Source organism: Aythya ferina (genome assembly GCF_964211825.1).
Source record: "Aythya ferina genome assembly, chromosome: 16".
NCBI lineage: Eukaryota > Metazoa > Chordata > Aves > Anseriformes > Anatidae > Aythya > Aythya ferina.
The window spans coordinates 7,798,136-7,817,965 of NC_140315.1; the positions used below are offsets into that span (position 1 = coordinate 7,798,136).

A 19,830-nucleotide genomic window follows, 5' to 3' on the forward strand; every position below is an offset into this window, starting at 1 on the left:
GGTAGGCTCCTGAACTTGAACAAAAACCAGGAGGCTACAAATGGCAGGGTCCAAATTTATATCTGCATTACAAAAGCCAAATTATCATATATTCCATATTACATGTGTTTCCTTCTCTCTATGGTTTGGCTTAGACTACTAAAAAATGACAGGTATATTGATTCAATAGTTATATTTTCTTTGGATGCCCACATATACTTATCTGAATGTTTTTTGCTAGAATAAAAAATATTTCAGTTTAGTTGGAAGAGCCTATTAATTTCTAATTTAGTACCTGAGTATGACTGTTTCTTAGACTTTGATTAAGCTGGAAATGTATAAAAGTGTCTTTCATAATGCATCTTAAGAAATTGCACTATAATGCTGTTTAAACCAATGTACACATGAAAACAAGAAATGGAAATAAATGTCTAATGTTTTTCATGTCTTATCTCTTCGTCTTGCACAAAAATGACTTTTGCTGAGCAACAGATAACATCTCTCTCTGAGCACAAAGCGCTGGGGTTAATTCAAAGAGTTCCTCACTCTTCTCAGGCTCAACTGCTCGTCAGCGTACTGTAGGCCGTTATTGTGGTCATGCAATAACCAGAAAGAGAAAGTGCTCTGTGAACCCTGAAAAAGGAACTGGTAGAAACCTATCTGCAACAAATCACAGATACAACACTGCAGGTAGGACCAGTGTACAAAGGAGCACAGGGGGACCATTATAATTCTTGCTAGCAAAAGCAAGGAAGTTCAGTTAGGTCAGGAGGCCTCTCCATCATCAGCATGCCAGTTTGTGTCTATGAGTTACATCAATCCCTGAAGAAAGATTTATTGATTACTTCTTTAAAAGGAGACATATAAGATTCATATAAGAGCAGTATTTTCTATCAGTTACAGCAGTACGGCTGCCTTTACCCCACCTCATGCCTTTTGTCTCTTTATCCACCACACATTTTTGAAATCCTACACTGCATCTCCCAGTGCGATGTTTTCATCAGTGATGATGGGCAGGTCCAGCCTGTGACTGACTCTTCCAGCTGTATAAAACACAAACAGCCCAGTACTGGCAGCTGAGCAGGAAGGCATAGTCTACCTTTCAGTCTTTATGGGAATATACCAAATGTGCTGTTAAAATCCATGATTTGCTCACCGCTGCACGGGAGGAGTCATTGAGCACAGGTTCTGTATGGAACACGAATGGTGTGCTTAAGGGGCAATGGGAGCCTTCTGTAGACTTCTGGCAGCAATTCGTCCATCAGATATAACATCTCCATGTACTCTACACAGCTCACTAGACACCATCATTAATGAAAATTTCATAGACATCAGTTTAGAGAGGAAGAGCTGTGCAGCAAGTGGGATGTTGGCTGAGGACTGACAATTTCCTGGGCAACATGGAGCAAACTACCTGTTCTCTTCTTGCTTGCCCCAGTTTCACCCTTTATACAGGGAAATGCACAGATTATATTGTTTCCCAATGTCAGTGTGATGTTGTGACACATCATACTCAGATACTGTGTAATGGGGACGCTATAAATTCCATAGCTACTTTATCTGATCCAGCAGTCATGAGGCTGCCTGTCTGAAAGTGGCTGCTGTTGATAAGAAAACATTCCTGCTCTTGAAATTCCTTTTTGATAAAAGAGTAAGGAAGGTCTCAGTCATGTTCTGGTGAGCAGGTGCCTTTGCTGCGGCAACATAATGGTCACATGCTGTGTGCTGTCCCACACTTTGCTGGGTGAAAGTCTCTGTACATGTGCGCTGCTGACGCTGGAGAAGGGGAAGTTATTGGAGAGGCATCTTCTGCTGCCCTTCTGCAGGGCTGAGGTGGCCTTGGAGCCCAAACCGTTGCATCATTTCTTTACAACAAACTGCAGAAATTTTAAGGAACTGTTCTCTTTTTTTTAATTATTTGTTTTGTTTGTTTGTTTTGGTTGGTTGGTTTGGTTTGTTGTGTTTTTTTTTTTTTTTTTTTTTTTCTGAAATAGCAAAACAATGGAAATTAATTATCATAATCCCACTTGAAAACTATTTTTTTCTGTATTTAAATATGTATAAATGGTCTTGATTTTACCTGCTTTTTAATGAAACTATTTTTATTACATTTGCTCTAGTTGTGGTAATTTTGCACCAAGTTTTAGCCCAATGCAATACATCTATAACCCTTTGAATGTCTTTGTTCGTTATGGGCTGACAGCTGACTCTTAACTCTAATATGGTGCCCTATTATTTATCCTCTGGTGTCAAACTAGCCAAAAGAATTCCAGAACACTCACATATATTACTGTATGTGCAAACAAAAGGAGGTTTCCAGGTTACAAATACCAATGGCAACACTGGAGGATTCTCAGCTAGGCAAACATCATGACAGTGACCATTCAAAGTCTTGGAGAAAAACCATTAGTGCTACTTCTGTGGAGTCGAGGAATCAGCAGCTCCAATACTGTCTGTACACCTGAGTTTCTGATCCCATGGTAGCAAAGTCAGAGAGACTTGTAGTTTTCATATGTCTATTACAAAATTCTCACCTTTCCTCTCCGTCTTTTCATTTCATCTTCATATAGCCAGTCCTACAGGGTTAATTTAAATAACACATTTATTACTTCAGCAGTTCACAAGAAACATGACTTGTCTAGTTCTGTTTATAGAGCATGTAATCATTAGAGTAAAATAACAACAAAGATCAAAACTCTTAAATCACCATCTGTATTTAAAAGTGACCTCAAGTCTTTCCTGTAACAGAAATACTGCTGTGAGCACTTCTGAAGCTTTTGGGGCCTAAACTACAGTATTTTCCATTTTTAACAATATACATCATTATCTTTTGTTACGGTGGATTTTGCTATGTACATTTATTTATACTTTGTTGCTATGGTAGTTGCTACTGGTTTTGAAAGGTGGGGATGTATTATCAGTCAACTAAAATCAGATTAATTGAGCTCCTTCTGATATAAAGATCGCAAATCAATACAGTGTTCCCCCTGTAAAATGCCCAATTTTTGTGTTTTCTTTCATGCCTCCTGAGATCTGATGCATTAAAATCCATGTGGAACTAACTTTTCTTTCTCTTCTCACCCCCACACTTCCCCATATGTGGTTCTGATTTTCCCCTCAGGGTACCTATGGGAGGTCTGGAAAACTCTTGGGAGCTTTCACAGAATGTTAATATGTATAACACTGCATTTTTAGTTTTAAATAAAACATGTGAAGGTTTTTCTTTCTGAGGATAAACAAGTAAAACTGCTAGTTAAAAACTATTTGTGAGAGAAAGTTCTCTTTTATCATAAAAAGCTTAATAACAGTTAATTGTATTTCATAGCATTTGGCACCCATGGTATTAAGCATTTACAATTCCTTGTAAAATGTCTGGGCAACACTGACTTTTAATTCTCTTGATTATTTTTTTTTCCCCTCTTGATAAGAAATTTCTACCTAATGGTCCAATCTAGCATTTGCTATTCGATCCTTAAGCATTTTTTTTGCCTAGCAGCAGAATCTGCTCCCTGATATCTATGCTGATCTTTATAAACCTCATCTTTGTGCTGTGATATTTGTTGTGAGTACCAAGATTGCAATCACAACTGGGAGCAGAACCTTCTGCTATAAGTAATTCTACAGATAACACGAATAAGCATTTACAAGATCAAACTCTCAAGCTCAAGCACATATACCAGCACAGAGACACAGGCACCTTTGGATAGATGACAATTCTTTGATGGCAATCAACATGCATTAAGTTATTGGTTATAGCTGCACTCCCTCATTTTACCCTCACTTGAAAAGTTAGCTAGTCAGTGCTTCAGATAAAGGCTGTGAAATTTGATCACTGGAACTAAAATGGATGGCTTAGCTGCCTAATCTCCTCCATCCCGTTATCATCAGCTCCCAATCCCCTCCCCACACCACCTTCAAAATTGGGAAATAGCCAGAGACTTATGGGAATGTTGTGCTGAGCTAAAAGAAACAGCTCTTCAGGATTGTGCAGCCTCAACCAGTACCCATGGGTGGACCTGATGATGAGACCCAAAAAGAGAAAACTGACTGTAGGAGAGATATCACCAATTTGTCTGTCAGATCAGCTTGTTAAAATTGATAACTGTGTTGATAATATCTGAAAATATCTGATTATATAGTCCTAATTTGTTTAATCTGTGTTTATTTGAGCAAATGAGCTCTGCAGACTACGTTCTGACAGAGAATGCATGCTGTTTTCAGGAAGAATTTTAGCCAGGAGAATTGAAACTGCCTCATCGACACTGTGCACCCATCTGCGCAGCACATGGACGGGGGAAGAAGACATGTTTGGATGTCTTTGAGTGGTGTCCCACAATGGAGATCAGATTGTGTTTCTCATGCATGACCCAGAAGCAGCTGGAAGCAGGGAGAGACCCAGCTGCTCCCCTGGTACTGCTAACGGCACAACCAGGGCCAAGTCCCCACCTCCCACTACAGCAGATGCAGAGCACCTGGGGGTTGGCCCCTAAAACCAGCCACCATGGTACCCACAGAGCCATCCCTGCCTCCTCAGTCCCTGTGGCTGTTTCTGAAGCCTGCCAGAGTGTAAGGGTTCAGTGTGCCCTGCAGGACCAATGTTGCTTCTCTGCAAAGTTTTTTCTATAGATATAGCAGGCAGTCCTAGATCTATGGAAGCCTTCTTTTTTTTTTTTTTTTTCTTCCCCCCCAACAGAAATTATTTCTCTGTAAGTACAAATTAAGTTTGTTTTTCTGCACCGTGTTGGAGGACTATTTCTTCTCTATGAATACACAAAGAAGTCAAAATTAATGTGGGGAATAAATTCTAGTTGTGTTTCACTTCTGAGCTTCACTGGAAGGGATTGTGTACACTCGTACTTCTTCCAAGGGAAACTCTTTCCAGCTTTGCTAAATGCACATAGTCTTGCTATCTTGTCAGTGCATTTATGTTGTTAATGGAAGTTCATTTACTGGAATTGCTGAACAAGAAGACAAAATAGTAAAATTACTACTGACATCACGTCCCTTTTACATCCATAGACCTTACAGAGATGAAAAACAGTTACTTACACTTTTCTTGATATTGTAAATTGCAACTAAAATCCCAGTTTAATTCCAGTGTTTATTCTATACTATAACAGCACACGGGCATTCTCATCACACATTTAAATTGTATTAGATGATGGAAATAATTATAGCAAAAAAGTGTTTCATTTTCCAATTAGTTGCAATCCTTGCATAGGATAACACAGTAGGACTAAAAACTGATGGATTGGGCTAATAGTTTGAACCTCTGGAAGCTTTAGCAATATATATACACTTATTATTAGGTTTTAACTGGACATTTTATTGGTGATAAAGTATTTACATTCTGTACTAAAATGTTTCCAGAACATATGAGTTGCTGCTAATTAATCTAGTTCTGATTATCTGAAGTGTTTTTACAGTAATGTAATTTGTACCAGTTTGCCACTGGTCTGTCAGGTATGGGCTCCTGCTTCTGGCTGAGAGCAACAGCTGAACTCTGGACAATAGTGAATATCTCCCAGGTAAATGTGTAATGTTGAATGTGGAACTGGGGAGTTGGCTTTAGTCCTCACCTGTGGCATAAGGATTACTGTGAGTGTAAGTAAACGATGGTCTCTTATTATTCTACTTTTTACATTCTATTTAAATTCAAATTGAATGTCCTTTATCCAAAAAAAAAGAGAGGTATTTCCTACTCTGCACTCCCCATCCCCCTTACACAACCAAGGACATATTTAAAACTTAAGGGCAAATGTTCCATAAAACACTGCCCAACCCTTTGCAAATTCCCTGCATAACTCTCACATGCATCCTCTAACTTTAGTCCATCCCTACTCCAAAGTTGTAATTTGCCCTCCAGTCCTTTTCTCTCTCTCTCCCTCTCTCTTTTAAAACAATCTTTGAGATGACAATTAGCTTAAGAGAAGCACTTAGAGCTTTGCTTCAATTACAGATGCTTCCATCTCAAGTTATATGCTTGGCTGTTTTATGCTAATTTGAATGTCATTTTGCATGAAACACCAGTCTGAATTCTCTGATTGTTCCCTCCTTATCTGAGATTTGTCTCGTGCTTTCCACCCATGGGTGTGGTGATCTACATCCCCCATAGATGCAAAGGCTAACTCCTTCACCCAAAACTAGGTTTTGTTAAAGAAAATCCCTTTAGGCAGAACTGCTAAAGCTAAAAAAGAAATAGAAGTATTAGTGCTGACCATTAATACAGTCCTTTTCTCTCTATAGATCTCACAAAACTTCACAAAGAGAAGAAGTAAACATTTCCATTTGCATTTTACAGGTACACAAAGAGGGGAAGAGTACATTTGGACCAAAACAAATCTGATACAGAGTCATAAAGGTTTGGGATATTCATTGGGTTTGAGGACACTTTAAATGATTATACTTATGATAAGAGTGATATAGCTGGGGAGAGCTACCATGGTTATCATGATTTTCCTTTCTCCTGTATGCTCATCATTTTTTGTGATTTTTTTTTTTTTTGGTCTTAAATACATGCATCTGATAACTTGAAGTAATTGTTATTCATAGTGTGAACCTCAAAATTTCTGTCCAGTTTAACTCCATCAGTGCTACCCATCCCACTCTCCAAAGATATCCAATATTTCTTTCCATGAGAACACCTTGGAGCAGAATAGATTTAAGTAGTGTGTTGGTGGAGAAAATTAGGTTGGGATACCTGGTATTGGGTTGCCAAATGCTGTGAATCACTAACTGGAAGAAGCAGTATGAGATGTCCTTGAGAACTTCAAGGAAGCAAAGACCACCTGTCTTCATGCCAATAATCCTGTCTGAGAAAAATGATGCTGGAGTTAAAATTGTACGTGACACTTTCATTCTTGGTCTTCCTCTTCACCCCTCAAATTTCTGCTGCTGTATATTAAGTATCCCCCTTGTGAAGTTAAAGTAGCTCATAAAAGTGTTAAGTAAAAAGTCAAAACTTACATGGGAACTGTTACATTTTCTCTGTGTGGCCATAATGAGGTTATTTATGGTACATGTAGGAAAGATTAAAGGTTTTCATAATAAAGGAAAGCAAGAGCTCAAGAATTGGGTGCCTCCTAACAACACTGACTCTCAAGACAGGATAAATCACCCAAGCAACCATTAAAACTTCAAGAAGATTGCTTGTAAACCTCCAAGCAATGCCAATAAAGCATATTCCTTGCCATATAGCAGTCCATATGGTGGAGCTCAGCAGTTTTTCAAAACTAAGGGCTATTCAGAATTTAACCCTACTGTCTTTTTTCTTATAGGGCATAGTGCCAATGAACCACTATCAAATCAATGCGATCTTTAAATGTGGGAGGGCGGGGGACCTGGGGAGCAGACTGCAGTCTCAGGAAAAGTTAACTTATCGGGAAGCGGGCTTCCTGAGACCATGAAGATGTTTTTGATTCCTGTGTTTAGGAACTCAGCACCATTTTTCATTATGCTGCTTCTTGGGGGTCTCACATCATAACAAAATATTAGAGGCACATTTTTATGGGCTATCAGGAAGCTAGGAAAATAGTCCAAGGCCCCTCAAGGTTCTGGTTCATTTGCATTTTAAAAAAACTCAAGTCTGCCCGTTCCTTCTACTCTGAAAGGCCAAGGTAGTGAAAACTGCAATAAATCATAATGTAAGCTTGCGTGTGGCATAACATCAGCAACTGCATCAGAGCCAGAAATGACCCCTCTAGTTTTACAGCAGAGGAAAAAAGACCAAAGCCAATGATATTCTTTCTCTTTCTTATTCTTTTATTTTTTATTTTTTCTTCCCAGTACTTATCAGGAACCTCAGACCAGGAGATTTGATCCTACTAGCTCAGGCTGTATGAAGGTAAGCACTGAGGAAACTGATGTAGGAAATAATATGGGTCAGCACTGGCTGAAGTGATGCCCAGAGATGGATCACACAGCTTTGCAGACCCAGGGGATTTTATTTATTTTGTTTCTTGGATTTTATTTTATTTTTTTTTTTTCCAATCCTTCCTCAAGGGAAGTTACTGAGTGTGATCTTCATGTTATTCATAACCTTGATTTAAGAGAGTACCACAAATTTATTAAGAGTCTTAATTCCGCAGACTTCAGGCTCCACATGGCAATCTCCAGTATGTTTCTGGGGGACTTCTCATAACAGACTTGTTTCCCACATGGACAGCTCGATTCTCACTGGAGGAATTTCTAGTGTTGTTACATAATAAATAACAATGATGATAATAAAATAAGGAATACCTAGTGGTATTCAAATAAAGCAGATTTAAGCAAATGCTCAGCTTATGAGAAACATTTTTTTCCAACCCACTTTATAAGAAAAATATTTTTGGAGGGAAAGGAGTAAACCCAAATCTTTTATGAATACATCAATATTGGACACTCATGTAAGTCAATTGGACTCAACATCAGCTGATATAAATTGTCATAATTCTGTTAGTTTTTCATTGAGTTATTCTAGAGCTGTGCTGGAGTAATTTTCTCAGTCAGTCGAAGTCAGTGGACATATTAAATCTGTGACTTTGGTGCCTATGTGGACTGGGATTTATCTATAAGAATCCCAAACTTCTGTCCATACAAACTAGACAGTAAAGCAGTCTCCAGTGCAATCTTCAGATATCATTGTGATTCCTACCATAGACTACCTGCAGATCTGACTTTTAAAAATTATCGAGCTTTCAAGCCCCCCCAGACTCCCAGCAAAATTGAGGAATCCTTTAGGTGTTTAAAACCTGTGAAATTGGGTGCTATCATGATAGATTAATCAAGCCAGAATTCTGCTTCTGCCTGGGAAGGAAAAGGAAGAAACAGCAGAGCTGAAATTGTCAGGTCTCAGCACATGTTTCTCTTTCCACTGCCAACTTGGGAATCAGTAAACCCCTGGGACAGGATTGTGGGGGTCATATCTGACGCAGTGATGCTGAAGGCTATGGGAGATACCTGAGAATGAGCCTCCCCAGCAATATCAATAAATATCAATACAGCGGGGGCACTGAGGTGGTGTGACTGGAGGGGGCAATGGCCTTGACACTCCAGCAGTACTCTGAAGTTCTGCTCTCACCATTGCTTGCATTAATCTAGTCCAGCACTTATAAATGGGAAGAAAATTTCTTGTCTGAGGAAACCAAATTGCATTTCAGGCGTAGCCAAGAAAGATATGTTTCCTTTGTCTGTGGGAAGGTCAAAAGCACTCAAGAGTCAGACCTACAGTAAGACCAAAGTAGGGGAAGTGAATTGGGAACTAATATTAAAAAAATAAAAAAATAAAAAAATGTGGCAAATGTGGTGCAAGTCCACTAAATTCTCATTCCTGTTTAGTTCACTCTCCCTTACTCTTCAGAAACCCATGTGTTCCCAGCACAGTACCTTATTCTTTTTATTTTTATTTTTAAAGTACCCTACTGAATTAACCGTCTTATTCACATAGCAAAATCATTCAGCTATCCATCCAGAAATGCCCATGAGATTTGAAGTTAGCCTGGAAATCTTTCAAAGGACACCAAAGATAACTACACTGGGTCTTCTATTGCATTTCCATTTTATGGCATCTTTTTATATTCTGTAGTAGGCTTTTCTGAATAAAAATGAGACAGCCTCTTAAGAGGCCTTTTTATTATTTGCATTTGGCAAAAACAGCCTTAATGAGCTGTTAAGAGTCATTCCCCAGTCCTATTGTTGGCGATGCATGGGAGCCTGTAAAGTGTTGAAAAGCCAAAAGACAATTTATGATCCCTGATGCTATCCCTTCCTGAGACAATTCTTCAGAAAGGAAGATATCTGGGGAGTAGGAAGTCCCATTATTTAAATGCCTGAATAACTTTTACTGGAGTCATAACTGTGGAATTTGCTATTTTAATTTCAGACCTGTTTACACTCTGTGTTCCCTAAAAGCAGCAACGTCATGCGTGCACTGCATGGTCATTCAGATCTGCAGCACTGGAGATTAGGAAGATGACGCAAGTAAAATTCACCATTCATTCCCAGGACTGAATAAATAGCACAAAATTCCAAACAGGCACTAATCAACTTACAGAATTCTTAATATTATTTTTTTTCCAGACACTGTTCATGCTTAATATCTGGAGGCAGTGGTCCATTTGTCAGCGCTAGTTGTATTAGCCTGGTCCACACAGATCTGGAAAGTGTAAAGGAACTAAAATTCACTGACATATGGGACAAGAGGGTTATTCAGCACAGTGGGAAAAAATGAAACAAAGAGTTTCACAAGTTTCTGCAGCAGATGGATGTGTGGTTGTTGGCATTGTTTTCTCTTTGAAAATGGACAGCAGCCAGTGAGTGTCAGAGGTGTTTGTTATTGACTGAGGGTGCTGAAAAGACAATCAAATATTTGTGACAAAGGCAAAGACCTTGGATGTTATCGTTGACACCCAGACATCTCAAGAAAAGAGCAAATATTGCATTCATTGTACTGTCTCTTCCTGTAAATGGCAAAATGACATCTTTTACCAGACTCATGTGTATTGATCTGCTTCAGCCCTTACTAACTTAAATACTGTAAATGGGTGAGGGGATAGGTTTGTCTGTTTGGCTTTAATTAAGTGATACTCTCACTGTCTGAACAAAAGGATGACCCAATAAGGCCTTAAGGTAGTGCAATTTTTCCTGTTTTGAAAGAGCAATAATCACTTTCCTTGCTAATAAAAACAAGGAAAGCATTAAACTAGTGCAAGATTAAAAACTGTCTTTAAGACAGCTTTTATTTGCAATATATTCTCTTTCAATACAATATTTTAAAAGAAAAAAATGAACAGTATCCTCCACTGTGGTATTTCCATTGCATGCCTTACCATACGATCTCAGCACACCTCAGGTGTACAATGAACACAGAGTTTAAGCATGATATTTAAGGAGAGGGAAAAGTCATTTAGATGGTTAACTAAAGCACTCAGGTGAGCTTGATACAGTGACTGGCCAATAGGTGAATAAACAAATTACCAGGAAAGAAAGGAAAAAAGAGAAAAGGCTCCAAACACTGTTCTGCCTCTGACAAGAAATTCTCTACTCTAATCAGCCAGGTGAGGATATCTGCATGCCACCCCCAGATGCTGAGTTGGCAACAGTAAAAAAGAGAAAGAGAGAGCAGAATGAACCCAAAGCTGCTATAAGGGGGATTTGTAGCCAGCTCCAAGCCCCCCAGCCCAAAAGGAGGTGGCTCACGGCCTGATTTTAGCATGTGGCTCTGCACCCTCTGGGACACTTACAATGCAGCATGATAGGAAGAGCCCCAGGAAGCAGGAGCAATGTGAGATGGATCAGATCCATGCCTTCCCTCTACTCCTTCCAGGCAGTGCCATCTCCTCTCTGCAGACCATGGCTTTGGGTACCATCTGGGCAGGAATTAAGGCACAACGAGGGCCGGGCAATGAGATTTCAGGCCATTGTTACATTCAGCTTTTCATCTGGTTTCAAAGGGCATGCCACATGCTTGATTTGGATTTGGATGTATAATTTACAAGCTATTTTTGACTAAATAATCAAACGTGTGTAATTTGATTGCCTTCCTTTTATTGGTACACATAATAGTCACTTATGTTCTACTGTAAGAGAACAAAGTTTCCAAAAATAAAGTAACTTACTCTTACTAAAGGTGCCAGCATGGGTACTACTTTTTACTCCTGTCTGCTAGGGGGGCTGATAAAGTATGAGGTCCTGCAGTGACTCCAGATCAAATTTCAATTGATTCTTGCCTGTGCCCAATATCTATTTTTTTTTTTTTTCAGACACAATCATATTTTTCTCTTTGATTTTTGAAATCCTCTGAAATGTCAAGGTCTGATTCTGGCCTCACGTCTTAAAATCAGTAGAGTGACTTTGACTCACTTCTTCCATTAATAGCGATATAACTGCAGTATAATTTTTCTTCCATCAGGGAAATACTGCCTTGCTGTTTTGTTAACGCTGGAGTCCTTTGTCTGAAATGTAATCATCAGCAATTACCCATGTGCAGAGCATTTTGTCACAGTTACTTACTGCTCACAAGCCAGCCGTACATAGTAAACAGTCAGACCCAGGGCCAGACTCTTGCTGGTGCAAGCGGCTGTAAGAAGTGTGACAATAAAGCTATGCAAATTTGCAACAGCTGGATTCTTGGCTCCTCACTTGGCTTCTGATTATTTAAAAATGTTCTTTCCTTCTGTAATTTTATTTGCATAAAAACACAACACAATAATTTGACGACTACTCACCCTCACGCTGTGCATAGAAGCAAAACAGCTTACGACTGAACCGAGCAATCAATTTTTATTTTTTTTCTGAATTCACACATCTTTCACTTTCTTTTCTATGCTGTGACTTACAAAAGTGACTTACAGTGCAGCTGGGTTATGTGGTAAAATGAGTAATTCGGAGTTGTTAAAAAGAGAAGGATTATTCTTCTGTTAGCTCGTGGAACAAAGCTTCCCAATAAATGTCGTATTCTGCTGTGCACTGAGTGCTTTTGTCCAGTTCATAGCACAAATCATACTGTTCCCGAGTGCTCATCCACAGCAGTATTCTTTAATGCTTAACTCAGTGACCTCACAAAAATAATTGGTGTGAAGCAAATTTACTTAGCCCTCTGCCTTTATTTGCAGACTGAATGGCTCAGAGAATTGTGCATATTGTTTATGGAAATGAAGAGGGAGAAAAGAAAACAGAACATTACTCTCCAGATAAAGATGGGCCCATGCACAGAAGGAACACAGGGGCTTAGCGTGATGTCCCTGCCTGTGTGAGAGACACCTAATGAAAGATTCTGATAGACTAATACAGCTGCAAATCAGTTCAGTGACTGTGAAAATCCAATCCAGCTGCTCTGAGTTAAAACAGTTAGCATTTCTGACATTATTCCTAAGTTAAAATTTCGGGTTTAACTGTGAGCTTTGACTAATAATTATCCCCCAGATGCAAACAGCAATAATTTATAAGCAGATTTCTGTTGCCTTGCAGGTGAAAGGACAGATTCTGTATAAATCTGAAAAATAAAATAAATAAATAAATAAATAAATCCCAGCATAGCCCTAAGTGAAATTTGGGGGATTTTCAGCAAAAAATATGTTCCGAACACAAGCCATTGTTTCAAACTATCTTTCCTCTGTGCTACAGCTGGTACCAGTGCATCTGGCAGCTCCTTGCATACTGAGCTCCTGCAGAGGAAGGCAGAGAAGGGGGTAGGAAGGGTGTTGTGGAGCAGGTCAGTACGCTGGCTATTTGTGTGCATCTATATTTATATGTATACAGATATAAACCTTCCCTATGGAGGAAAAAAAAAAAAAAGAGAGAGAGAGAGAGGGAAAAAAAAAAAAAAAAAAAAAAAAAAAAAAAAACAATCACGCAGTTTAAAACAGGGTGATAGACATAACAGAATAGTTGTGCTTGATGTGCATGTGATATAACCATAGCACAAAAGAAGCTTACCAAACAGCTTGCAGAGATTAGCTAACAAGAACTAAGCTATTCTTTTCAGGAGGCGTTATTAGCATATTTTTCATCAATACTATACTTAACAGCTACTACATAGCAGGAAGTGGTATTTAACCTCTTGTTGCAATGTAACGAGATTACTTTGTATGGTTATGTTACATTCCATTCATAAAGGCCCTCCTGTGTCCAGTTAATTAGATTCACTGTTTGGCAGCATTAGCTTGAAGAAAATGTAACAAAACGTATTTGGAATATTTAAATTTTAAGCTTTTGTTTTGCCTTTCTTTCTCGAAGGCTATATTGAGAGCTATGTAAAACTTGATTTGGGGAGATTGGCATTCATTACAGCCTTCTGCCAGGGGCTGATTAACGTGGACTTTTAACCACTTAAATCCCCGAAGTCTAAAGGAAAGCTAATCCTCAAAGTTATAGTTATCCAAAATAGATGATGATCACCTGATTTCACAATCAAAACCAGGTGAAACTATTTTTTTCCTTGATTTGCCTGCAAAAGTGTGAGCAATGCCATGAGTTAGAGGGGACTTTCTGGTCTCAAGTTTTGCTTTTCAGTGAGTTCAGGCTCGCTTTGGAAAATAGTTGGAACATTTGGAAGAAATTGATCTGAATTCAGAGTCTGGAGTAAAACAGTAAAGCAGGTGAGTCTTGTGGAATGTCACATTTCTGTTTTAAACAACTTCTGTGGTCCTGGTATTTTTTCCGTGAAGAAATGACTGTGGAGTGCTTTTGTTTTTCATTATTTTTTTTTGGTCATCTTTTTCCTATTTTCCTAAATATTTCCTGGGTTGCACAACTAGTGCCAGAAGTGCTATTTATTTCAAAGACCCAGTATTAGTTAACAATAAATAATTTAAAAGAGAAAAAAATAAACATGCAACAGCTGCATGTAGTTTGTCGAAGAGTTACAGCAAGCAAAGAGGAATCAGCATCTCCCTCTTGCAGAAGCTGTTCTGTGCTTCTACAAAACAAACAAACAAAAAATCTTGAAAAATAGTTAAACAAGGCTATTTTTTCATCTTCCTGTAAAAACATGATTTTACCACTGAGTAAAAAAAAAAAAGGGGGGGGGGGGGAGGAAAACACTAATGAAATTCAGCAATCCAGCTTAACAATGCCACTATTTTGCTGTTTGGCCATACAAAGCATGCCTGGCTGCAGTATTACAGGCAGCAGTTTCAGTGCTGTAGCACAAAAGACAAATCACTTTTTTTTTTTTCTTCCCCTGCCTTCCGCCCACCTTCCTAAGACTCATCAGCCTTTACTCTCTGTACATTTTTTAAAGCCAAAGCAAAATTTACAAGAGGACAGAGAAAATGTGTTTTCATGCCCAAGATTTAAAAAAAAAAAAAAAAAAAAAAAAAAGAGAGGGGGGGGGAATGTGTTGCTGAGATTTTTTTTCTGAGAACCTGAAAATCAGATTTAAAATATTGATTTGTCTTTAAAAATATATTCTGAAAGTGCTAGCATATCCTCATGAATATTATGTAGTGCCTCGTTGGGTTGCACAGTTAGATGAGCTAATGTCCTGAAGCCTGACAGAGATTCACCTTTTAGGAGCACATTGGTGTGGATAGAATCCATGGGCAGATTCATGCCCTCAAGGAAGAGGATGAGTGGCCACCTGGCTGGGCCTCTGCAGCCTGCCCTTGCCTCTCTGTTGTCCATCTCCCCACTGAGAGCCCCTCTCAGGCAGCCCCCAACTGCAAATCACCACCCCAGAACTGAAGGGTCTTGAGTTTCTGATCCTTTCCAGTGCAAAGGCTGCTCAGCATGGCATCAGCATCAACTCTTGGGCTGTTGGATGGAGGCCGAGGGGCATCCTGTGAGAGGGGACTGGTGGCAGAGCCTCAGCACCCTCCCAGTCTGCCCTACTGGAGGGGACCCCACCAGCATGGTGAAATGAACCTCTTGTTTGTGTTTCATGTGCCACTGCTGCCAGCAAATGTCATAAAGCAAAGGAGTTTTCACCACCAGCCTCCCAGCCGCTCTGCTTTTGTCCTCCTTGCCCAGGCCGGGTGACATGGGCGGGTGGCAGAGGGCACAGTTGGCAGGCCCTGTACAGAGCCCTCAGGGACTTCCTTCCCTAGCACAACACGGGCCATGCAGAGCAGCAAACTCCAGCCTTGCCACTATTTCTTGTTCAGATAACAAATCTGTTAAAACATCTTTTTTTTGTGTTTCCAGACTGCAAAATTAATTTAAAGGGACACTGCCAAGGTTAGCATCCTCAGAATTTGATTTGACCAACTGGGCATGTTTCCTAATAACTTTGAAAAGTCTGCACAGATCTTTATATGTGCCTTTTTTTTTTTTTTTTCTTCCCTCTCAAGACAAAGATATTTCTCCAGGGAAAATATATCAAAGCTGCAGGTCTGTCTGTCTTCATGGGCAACCCTGGTAAATCTGCCCAGTGTTCATATATAATAGACAGAAACCAAATTAGAATGAAAGCAAGCTTCCTTTTCAAGCCTTCCAAAGGAGTGATTTTATTTTCAAGAAAAAAAGGAGCTGAACCAAGAGTTGGATTTTATAAATGGTGTACAACTCTTTAAGCAAAACTCTTTGAAATTTAAAAACCAAACAAACATAGCAAGTATTTGTCAGTGGATTATGGGGCACTTATTGACTCCTATAGCAGTTCCCACACTTCCCAGGGTCACACTCAGTCTCCCATCTGCTTCAGCCCTTCCAGATATAGCAGACAAATCCTGACATCCATATTTCTCCACTGCAACTGCTGCTTGCAGGACTTATCAATTATTCAATCAATAACTTGTAAGATGTGTGTCCTCCTATATGTAGTTGCAGAAACTTATTTTCCCCAGCTACTGTGACGTTGCTTGATGAAACAAGATGGTGAAGCTCTGGGGTTCCTTGTTGGCCTCACCCTCAGTGTGTACTCAAACTTCATTATGTGTCACTTTTAGCTTTTTTTTTTCCCTGGAAGAATACACCATCTAAATATTTTACTAGTGGCACAGTTGTGCCAGCCAATTGATTGCAGAAATGGCCTACTTGAAATGACAGGGCAAGCCATGGAAACTTCCTAAATATAGGGTGATCTGCTCTTGAACTGTGATCTACCATAGAATCAGCTACAAATAACATCATCTCCAAGGTAAACACATCTATTCCTAGGGCATCATTTCAGAATGGAAAGTAACCAAATTACATCCATGGAGTTCAATTAAAGATGTAATCTTACGTCTGTGAGTTCTGATTTTTTCTAAAACCAGTAAAAGCCATTTTTCTATAACGCTTTCTCACAGCTTTTCCAGCCATTTCCAGTATCTAGTTTGTGGTGGTGCTGGTGGTATGTTTTGTTGTTGTTGTTTTGTTGAATAAAATAAGGGCCAACAACAGGTAGGTACATAACTGAGGCACCCGCTGAGGCATTTTGAGCCCTTAGCATCTGCACTAGAACTGTCTCCTTGTAATATGGATGACAGGTTTGTTACTCCTTTTTAAACTCTGCGGAGTATAGATATTATTAACAAATTCAATGCCTTGTAGTACTTCTTACAATGCTCTAAGAATTGTTTCCCAAGTTTCATCTCATTTCTCAGGTACACACCCTGTTTCTCTTAAAAAAAAAAAAAAAATACCACTCGCATTGCTCCCGCTTGTCAGCTCAGCAAGCATCTTTTATGCACTGTTTACCAGGAGCAGACCCGCAGTATTTTCTCTTACATGGAGATAAAATATTCTGCTTCTGCAGGTACAAAACAGTACTCCAGAAGTGTTAGAAACACTGCAAATGAAAACTGTGAACCTCTGTGAATTTCATTTAAAAGTTCCCTTTCAAGTGGAAATTCGTTATTTTTCCATGAAAAGGATGATCAAATTAGATCAGACTCTAGTTTTTCCTTTCTTCTCTTTCCTTTCTTTTCTTTTTTTTTTTTTTTTTTCTCATTTCCCCCTTCTGCAGTGAAGATAGGGAGTAAAAGAAAACACTTTTAAAAGACCTGCACTTTTTTCTTGAAAGAAGTACTACTATTCAAGTAACTTCTGAAAATAAGCTTCGAAGCAAATTTCTTCATTTTGCTTTTGAGACCTCACATTTATTCTTTGCATTCCAAGTACTGCCAATCCTATGGAATTCTTTCAGTAAATTCACAGAAGCAGAGCACCCTCGCTACCTTTCCCTCTATCTGGATTCTCTTGCAGCTGCCAGTGGAACGCGTGATGGGCTGGTACGGCACGGCACAGCCCAGCTTCCCGGGCGCCAGGCAGGAGCTGTCCAGCAAGGCCCGGGTGGCTGTCGAGCTTTCAGCTGCTCCTGGAAGCCACCAGCACACTGCTTGGCTGCTTTATACCAGGCAAACGTCAGGGACTGTCTCTGATCATCTGCCTTAAATTTTATAGAGTTGCATCAGCTTTGCAAAGCGAGGGAGACGATGTGGGGTGTGAGCTGTCTCTGCGAGCATAAATGCACAGGCATTGCGTGTTTACAGCGTCGGTGTTTGTGCTGAACAAACGTCCTGCAGCCCCTGCTCATCCTCATTTAGCCTCTTCTCACACCCTAAATCATTCCTGAAAGGGAAACGTTCACCTGCATGGCCACTGTGGAAAATACAGTTCTGTTTAGCCTTCTGTAAAACCCTCTGTAATTTCATTATCATTTTTCAAAGGCTTCATTGTATCACATATGTTAAAGGAATATCTGAAGGAGCTATCTTTAATCCTTTTCTGTAGGGTTTTCTTGAGTATCTTTTCTCCCAACTAGGTTTTAGGACCCTTCATATTTCACCTCCAACTGGTAAACCATTAAGCTGAAGACCAAAAAGCAATGTGACTGTTCCACTTGTCCTGTGAAAGATAAGGGGTAACTATATAGGTTGGATCAATTATTTGGCTGTAAGTTAGGAACATACTGAGTCACGCACCAAAATTTGAACACACATGTTTTGCTGGGATTACTCACATGCTTCAAGTTGGGCACATGAGTAAGTAGTTTGTTGAATCAGGGCCTAAAATGGCATGCTATTTCTCAGTATAAATTATAGTTTAAAGCTCATTCTAGACCACCATGGCAAAATAAATCTTTATCTTAGCTACTTAGTACTAATGAAAAACAATATTATCGGTATTTTTCCTATAGCAATTCACTTAAAGAGAAATGTTGTACAATTACAGAGAATGGCTAACCGTGCTTCTTGATCAACCTGATAATTAATAGGAATAGAAGAAAAAGCCCTGTATTTCTGAGTGCCGATCAGGCTGCAAAGGCACTCCAAACATCTGAAGAAAAAACAGTTTGTTAATTGCTGTCTAGACAGTTTATTGCTGCAATAAGATCAAAACACAGAATACTGAGGTTTGTGGTATGAATCATGCAGACTAAACAATTGTTTTATTGCATTTACAGAGCACTTGATTTATAATGCAGTCAGTTTGGTAATAAAATTCCTCCATTGTATATCCTGAATAATTTCACCTCTTTTTGCATCTCTCTTTTAATTCTATATCAAGATGGTTTAAAAATGCCAGTATGGAGGGAGGATTACTGTCATGTATATAGGATATTACTTAGCATGGATCCCTGTTACATTGTCACTGAGCATACAACACTCAGCTGAGCCTTGATCAGCTGGTGGTATTATGGGCACACCAAAGAACAGATTTATTGGGCTGCAGTGAGCACACTAGAGGAAAAGTAAGGCTGTCCCATTGTAAGAGGTTTTGTTCCACTTGAACCAAAAGGGATCAATCAGGCAAGTGACTTTTTTTTCCCTTTTTAAAAAAAAAAAAAAAAAAAAAAAACTTTATTACTCTGAAAAACTTTTTTCCTGAGAGGAGTGATTCATTGCTCCTCTTCTGTGGTTATCTCTGGAAGACTGAGGTTTAAGGGAATTCCTCTGGGAACCCAGAATCTTTTGGGATGAAGAAAGTTACTCTTGTCTTTACCGAGTGCCTGAGCTGGGATAGGGGAGTAATAGCATTAAACATTAAATTTTCCTGGGAACACAAAGTATTGTCTTTGTATAAGAGAAATATGTTTTGTTTTGTTTCATTTGCCAGTTTTGATCAGCTATAATCATCCTTGTATCTATGAAAAGAAAAATATTGGAACAGAATGTAGTTCTGGAGCAAAACCAAAACAGAGCCCTACAGCTTGATGTTCTTAATTTCATAAATTGCATACTGAAATCCTGGTCCCATCAAGTTTGGTGGAAATGTTGCCATTGATTCCATTGGGTCACAGTTGGACATACAAATTTAGTGAACTACTTATTGATAAATCTGAGAGTGCTGGGGGAAGCACGATGATATTTGTCACTTTATAAAGACCTGTTTACGTAAGATTTTGAACTGAAAGCTGTTTGGGTAAGTTTAGATAAGTATCTTTTGTACTTTGCCTTAATATTGGGGGGAGGGGGGATCCTTCTGTGCAGTAATCCCCTGATTAAGGAG

The 19,830-nt window shown here is 39.2% G+C and overlaps 2 long non-coding RNA genes across 5 annotated transcripts in view; both read left to right on the top strand.

Moving 5' to 3' along the window:
- The window catches only part of LOC311445561, an 81,825-nt gene that overhangs the window by 57,443 nt on the left and 4,552 nt on the right, over nucleotides 1-19,830 (top strand). For 2 of the 4 annotated variants that reach the window (XR_014698510.1, XR_014698511.1), the window contains exon 1: nucleotides 13,918-14,054. The exons of the other annotated variants lie outside the window; for them this stretch is intronic. This is a non-coding gene — a long non-coding RNA (uncharacterized lncRNA). Of the gene's footprint in view, nucleotides 1-13,917; nucleotides 14,055-19,830 lie in introns of those variants that run through there. 4 annotated transcript variants of the gene reach the window in all.
- On the top strand, nucleotides 5,313-11,565 carry LOC311445563. Its single transcript, XR_014698512.1, has 4 exons — nucleotides 5,313-5,507; nucleotides 6,226-6,280; nucleotides 7,765-7,822; nucleotides 9,839-11,565. It is a non-coding gene; the product is annotated as an uncharacterized lncRNA (long non-coding RNA).